We start from the raw sequence: 7,197 nt of genomic DNA, 5'->3' as shown, positions 1-7,197 counted from the left end.
TTTTGAGACAGAGTCTCGCTCTGTCGCCCAGGCTGGAGTGCAGTGGCACGATCTCAGCTCACTGCAAGCTCTACCTCCCTGGCTAATTTTCTTTTTTTTAAGTAGAGACGGGGTTTCACCATGTTAGCCAGGATGGTCTCAATCTCCTGACCTCGTGATCCACCCACCTCGGCTCCCAAAGTGCTGGGATTACAGGTGTGAGCCACCGCACCCAGCCCATATCTTCTATACAAAGGCCACCTGATATGTCTGCTTATCTCCCTTAACCCTTCTGCTCTGTGTCCCTTAGATGGGACAGCCCATCGAGACTCGTAAAGCAGGAGACCCACCTCGTCTCCCTCAACAGAGGAAATCTGCTATCCTGCTCTGGCTCACCTTTCCCTCCCCAGGTGACATTGATTAGCAGGAACTCAGTGGACATGGATGAGCTGGGGAGTTTCATGAAACTCAGACTTGGGTCTTGTTACTGAGTTGGGGGAGAACCATGAGCAACACAAGGTCCATTTTACCCAATGTTTGTGTGACCTGCCCACTTATCTCCCACACACTCATTCCTCCAAAATATTTATCCTCCTTACTTCTTCTTTGGGTGCACGATGGGCCCCAGTTAGCAGTAATGGAGATGACATTCTCTTGAAAAAAATGCCATTTGCTGTGATGTTTGCTGCTCCCATTCTTTTGAGAGCAGCAGACATCTGGATGTGGCTGCAAGATGGCTCTTTGACATCCCCAAGTCATCTTTCAGGTGCAGAGTGTCTCTGCTCCCTCTTCAGTCTCCATCACTGACCCACTGAGGTGGGCGCAAACCAGCTTGTATCAAGGTGACCATAAATGGAAAGAGAAGACAGCCCTCCTAGGTATTTGCAGAGGACACACCAACCTTCCCACCTTTCTAAAAGCTGCCCATGGCTCTGCTCTCTACTCTGGAACCCCACTACAGGTCCTCTCCCTTGCATTCAAATTGTACCCTGGACTTCAATTCCCACTTCCCACAGCTTTGCTCCTTGCTTGTGTCCTACTGAGTGTTCTCAGGATAAACAAGGTAGTTTCTTGCTGGGGTTTTTTTAACAGCCCCATCAGCGAATATAACACAAGGCAAAGGAAAATCACCAACCCAACATTGCAAATAGAAAGAGCCTAGGAAACTTCTCCCAGATTCTGTCTAAAGTTTCCTTCCCTGTGTGACTTCTTGATGAATGGACACCTATCTCCTATAGACCTCTGTCTGATCCTCCTCTTCTCCCTCCAGCCAGGGCTCTCTTCCCAACAAACCCCCTCTCCACCTAATTGTTAGCCCATAATGAGAATAAGTGTCTAAGGAGTTTCTGGCCTCTGTGCCCTCTAACTAGGGCTTTTCTGCCTTTGTTGATACCTCCAGCTCCATGCCTCCATCCCCATTACCCAGAACCCTCTGACTGGGAGGCATGGCAACCATCTCTGGAATACCAGGGGCCAGTCCTGCACCCCTGCTGTATTAGTCCATTTTCATGCTGCTGATAAAGACATACCTGAGACTGGGTATTTATAAAGAAAAACAGGTTTAATGGACTCACAGTTCCACATGGCTAGGGAGGCCTGACAATCACAGCGGAGAGGGAAAGGAATGTTTTACATGGTGGCAGGCAAGCAAAGAATGAGAACAAAGTGAAAGGGGTTTCCCCTTATAAAACCATCAGATCTCATGAGATTTATTCACTACCACGAGAACAGTATGGGGGAAACTGCCCCCATGATGCAATTATCTCTCACTGGATCCCTCCCACAACACAAGGGAATTATGGGAGCTACAATTCAAGATGAGATTTGGGTGGGGACACAGCCAAACCATATCACCTGCTTTCTCCAAACTGATGACAGCCCCATCTGATGTTCAGGTGTCCAAAACAGCTCCTACCCTTGTTGAGAGTGTGCCCATTACCCCATCACCCTGGTGCCACCAAGGAGTACCTGTCTGGGTTCTCAGCAGGCTGGAGGAGGCCCTCCAGTCACACAAGCAGTGAGCACAGTGAGCAGTTTTCCTTCAGCGTCTCATCATCTCAGCTCTCCTCCAGAACAGCTTAGAACAAAGCCCAGGGTGATCTGAGCATGCCCTACCAGTCTCCCTCATGCCTTCCACTTCCAGCCAGCCGTGGACCAGCTCACTCATAGCCCTCTGCCTCCCTCTCAGGTCTCCCCTTCTGGGGAGCTGCTGTCTGTTCCTGCAGCTGCCTCAGCAACTCCTGGAGAGTGGTTTGTAGCCAGCACCTGCAATCGCTCAAGACGGGTCTGCCCTGAAGGCCCATTCTCACAGCAGGTGCAGGGGAGGCTGACTCACCCATAACTCCCGCTAATTGAGCCTCTGCACTCCCCTGGTTTCATTGGGTTCTGAGTAATTATGAAAGGAAGACCTCAAGCCCTTGCTGTGGAGTCTCCATTGACTGGTGAGTTGTGAATGGGGAGGGTCTTATTGATCAGGTTCTAATTGGAGCCCTGATTTCTCCTTTGACTGAAGGATCTGTCTCAGGAATGGCGAGTATAGGATTCAGAGGCTGCCTCTCACCCCTCCAGTGCCTGAAACAGACATCACTAATGGATCTCAGCACATTCTCCTAGCTCAGTATTCTTTCCGGCACTGCACTCCTGGCAGCCGCTATGACGGTGGCTGGCACTCAGTGGGTGACCTCACTGGCCTCCCTGCCTGGGTGTGAGGTGCTCTACCATATGTTGCCTGGGATCTGCATGATTTTTTTTCTTCCCTCAGAGAATCTATTATTTAGTTGGAAAAAAAAAAAAACAAGATCTATTGGATTAAAATGATTTTTTAAAGAACTAGACACTTGGGTTGACTAATGCTTTTTTTTTCATAAGGGAAGGAAGGCTAAAGTATAATGGGGTAACCTGGGATGACCAATACTTAATGAATGCCTGTATGAGGCAGGATAAGACCTAGATTTTTCCCTAATGGTAATCAGTTAAGAATGTGGGAGACACCTTGGAAACAGCGACTGAATCACACAGACCCAGTTTAAATTTCAGCTCTACTACTTTCGAGCCACGTTACCTCCTCTTTCCTAAGTCTCAGTTTCCCTGACTATGAAATGGGAGCAACAATATCTGAAACATAGGGCTGATGTGAGTATTAAATGAAAAAAAAAATGAAAGTGCCAAATTCCTACCTGTAGCCCTGGCCTCTCCCCTGAGCTCTGACTGGTAAATCCAGCTGCCTGCCAGGCCTCCCCAGGTGGGAGCCTGCAGCATCACACACTTGCCATGGCCAAAAGAGATGCCAGTTTCCTTCTGAGCCTGGTCCTCCCACAACCCTTCTCCTCTCATTCAGTCTCATCACCATCCACACCCCAAACCTGAGGGTCCTTTGATTCCCCCCTTTCTCACCCACATTGCCAGTATCAGTCCACTAGTAGCCCTGCCAGTCCCAACTCCAATGATGTCCTAAGTCCATTTGCTTCCTTCCATCTCCACCAAGGCCACCCTAGGCTCTCTGGACTTTGCAATGGCCCCTCCCTCTACTGCACCCACACCTATGCTCCATGGCCTGTTTCTCACAGAGCATCCCAATGTAAGACAGGTAACACTACCCGCTGGCTTGGACTCCTCATGGCACTTGGAATAAAACCCAGACCCCCTTCCGTGACCTCCACAGTCCTACCGAGGTCCTACTAAGCCTCAGCCTAACTTCCAGACTTGATGTCCTGCCACACACTCCGTGAAGGACTGATTAAACAAATGCCTGCCTAACACGCATTAGTTTCCATCTTCCTTTGCTTTCTCGAAGAAAAATGAAAACATTCATATGGCACCTCAGGGTTGTCCTGATAGGGATCTGAAGTTTATCCCACCCTGCGACACTTCCCCACCTCCCTGATCAATGGAAAAATTAGGGTCATCGCCACCACTGCTAGTCACAGTTTTCTACCTAGGGCTTAAGCTTTGTCTTCCAACATCGTCCGTTCTTCTAAGTTCACACTGTTTTCTTTTCATTGTGCACCTATGTGCCACCACACCGCAGAAAAAGCAGGCAAAGCAAGACCTGCGGAAGTAATGAAAACTCTTTGGTGCCCCCTTGTGGTCATGTCTAGTTAGCCTGCGGAGACGGGACTGTAGGCTGCTCTAGGGTCTCTGCAGAGCGGTGCCTGAAGCTGGAAAAAGAAGTCCTTCCAGGTGCCAGTCTTAGAGATGTACATCCTCCACACCCAGGAAGAGGCATCCAGGTAGAAATGCTTGACAGTCAACTTCTCTAAGTCTCAGATTCCTGATTGTTAAAATGAGTATAATGATTCCTGCCCAGCCATCCGAGGAAGGGTATTGTGAAGCTATACCATGAGATCTGTACTTTTTCTGTTGCTTTAAAAAAAAAAAAAGTGTATTCCAGTACTCAGTCTTCACAAATTCTACAATGTTTCTCCTGCCTCTGCACCCTTGTCTGTTCCTACGAACTTTCTGTAATCCCCAAATGAGTCAGGCAGGATGGGAGTGAGGACGTGCTTGAGATAATGTGTCTGACAAAGAGGTGCCATATGCTGCTCGGCGTCATACGAAAATGTACCGGAGAAAATGTCAGCGGCAAGACTCGGCAAGTGATGAGGCAGAAAGTGGGGGTGCTGCCATCTCCTCCTCCCTCACACCGCGCCGGAAAGCTCGAGAGCAGACACTGGCTTCTGGCATCGACAAAGGAATGGGAGGCCGGGTGAAAAGTCAAGTATCTGTGATTACGAAAATTAACCCTAATCTCCTGAGTTTCCAACTCTTTTAGAATTCCTATCTGGAAGACATATTCACCTTTGCACCCAAGCCTACCGAAGTGTTTGTACCAAAGAGGTACTTAATAAAGAGGCAATGTATGAATGAATGAGTTAATAAATGAGTGTATAAACCTGATTTCAAGGAAAGGTTGGCGATGTCTACAGCCTCCCACTCTGAAGCTGCTTATTTCTTTTTCTTTCTTTTTTTCTTTTTTTTTTTTTTTTTTTTTTGGAGTCTCTGTCACCCAGTCTGGAGTGCAGTGGCATGATCTCAGCTCACTGCAACTTCCGGCTCCAGGGTTCAAGCAATTCTCCTGCCTCAACCTCCCAAGAAGCTGGGATTACAGGCACTTGCCATCACACCTGGCTAATTTTTGTATTTTTAATAGAGATGGGGTTTCACCATGTTGGCCAGGCTGGCCTCGAACTCCTGACCTGAAGTGATCTGCCTGCCTTGGCCTCCCAAAGTTCTGGGATTACAGGCGTGAGCTACTGCACCTGGCCCTGAAGCTGCTTACTTTCTAGCCCTACCCAAGCCCAAGGACACTGTATCTGTCTCCTGTAAGGCTCAGCTTTTTCTATATGTCTTATTTTGAGTACAGTAAAAAAAGGATCATGACTGATTTTGTCATAAATGCCTGGAACCTTTAAATCCCTCTCTCTGCATAGCTAATTTTGCATTGTCTGCCTATCACATGGTTTTAATCTGATTAAAGAAATCTGCCTAACAGTAACAGTGAAAATGGACAACTTTTTCTTCCAAATAAGTAGTTCTTAACTCTGGCCGACCGTTACAATGGGCTGGAAAGCTTGTACCACATAAACACACACACACATACACACACACACACACACACACACACACACCCCAACAGCCAGGCCCCATCCCAGACCTATTAAATTAAAATCTCTATGGCTCAGGACCTGGGCATCGGCATTTTTGAAATCTCCTTAGCTTGTTCTAATGTGCATCCAGGATTAAAAACCCCTTCCAAGAATGCACTGGCCTTTGCCCAGAGAGCACAGACTCACCAATTATAAATGAAACAAAAGCAAGATTTTATGTTGCCTCCTAGGCAACCTCAGGCCCAAGCAAAGAAAAAAAGGAAGATTCTCTATCCCAGGAGTGATAAAGAGTTCGGTGTTCACTCCTTCTTGGATATCTTGCTTGTTAATGGCCAAGAAGGGGAGGGGACCCCAAAAAGCTGGATCTGCCTTGACCAGGTTGAACAGAGACAGTAATTTGGGAGCAGGTTCCAGCAGATGTGATGGCGTCAGCATAGGCTTCAGTGTGGTCGTGACAGTGCAGTCTGGCTTGCGTCATGGCGATGGGGAAGGGAGGGTGGGTGTGGGGGCACTAACTGGGTGGAGACTGGGCTTTCAACGCAAATAGCCAGACATTCAGGGGATGCTGCCTGTGCATAAGGAACCCACTGTTCATTTACAATTATGCTTTCAAAAGCCACTCATATATTTCACACATGGCACATAAACCTAAATTCAATCTGCTACATTGTAATTTCTTGCTTTTAATTTAGGGCCTCGGGGCTTTAGCTAATTTAAGGGACAATCTGGTGATGAAGAGGAGACCATCTTTTTACAAAAACATCATTAGCATAAGGCACTGCTCCCCAAATTTAGAGCCCAGTGGTGACTTTCCAAATCTTACCTGTACTTGAAGAGCCTTCTAAGCTCTGCACCTGAACCACATAAAATAAAGTCCATCTACCAGGTAGCAAATCATGGCAACGTCCATCTCCTATTTTCCACCAAACCGTTTGTTCATTTAAAGTCTCTGTGCTCTTAAACATTAGATGGCAGCCTTTGAAATTGCAGAATAAACATGAGCACGATTCATCCCTTTACTGTGCTCAGTGATCTGAGCGGCGTCCTGGTGGTGCTCCGAAAGAACAGCAGTCCCCGCTTCATCAACAAGCCCCAAGCCGAGATCAAAAGTCCCACCCCAGGCTCGGGTACCAATTGCTTGTCACTGACAGACAGGAGTATCGACAGACCAGTCCTTTGTGTCTGATGGAAACATGAAGGAGACAGGCTCACGGAAGTGGAGGCACTGGCTCAAAGGGAGAGAACGCTGACTGGAGTTTCTTGTGATTGCATCAGCCAGATCCAAGCAAGTGCTCTGAGCCTGAGTGTCCCACACAGGGCAAGGCCTTCAGACGAACTTTTGACCACAGTGAAGAGTAAGTTACAGTCACTAACACTGATTTTCTGAGAGCTCGTCACTGGGATCTACTGCAAAATAGCCTGGGCTTTCAAAAAGCATCACTTCCCTCTGTCTCACCCTCAACTCCCCATCCTCACCTACTTCCCCCTCTGTCCTTCACAAGTGCCTGACACATAGAGGACACTCAATAAACATTTGTAGCAAAGTTCCCAAATCGCAAATAAACAACCCTCCATTAGAAAGCTAACCCAGACAGGGTGCGGTGGTTCACAC

The 7,197-nt window shown here is 47.8% G+C and overlaps 1 long non-coding RNA gene across 1 annotated transcript; it reads right to left on the bottom strand.

Annotated features, from left to right (window-relative positions):
* Positions 1-1,519: 1,519 nt before the first annotated feature.
* LOC129049642 (uncharacterized) lies at positions 1,520-6,957 on the bottom strand. Its single transcript, XR_010136656.1, has 2 exons — positions 6,409-6,957; positions 1,520-4,655 (listed from the first exon to the last, which is right to left on the bottom strand). It is a non-coding gene; the product is annotated as an uncharacterized LOC129049642 (long non-coding RNA).
* Between the last annotated feature and the right edge of the window lie 240 nt (positions 6,958-7,197).

This window comes from Pongo abelii, chromosome 14 (assembly GCF_028885655.2).
Source record: "Pongo abelii isolate AG06213 chromosome 14, NHGRI_mPonAbe1-v2.0_pri, whole genome shotgun sequence".
NCBI classification, from domain to species: Eukaryota; Metazoa; Chordata; class Mammalia; order Primates; family Hominidae; genus Pongo; species Pongo abelii.
The sequence above is the reverse complement of the archived record's forward strand: the minus strand, read 5'-3'. Positions and strand labels throughout refer to the sequence as shown.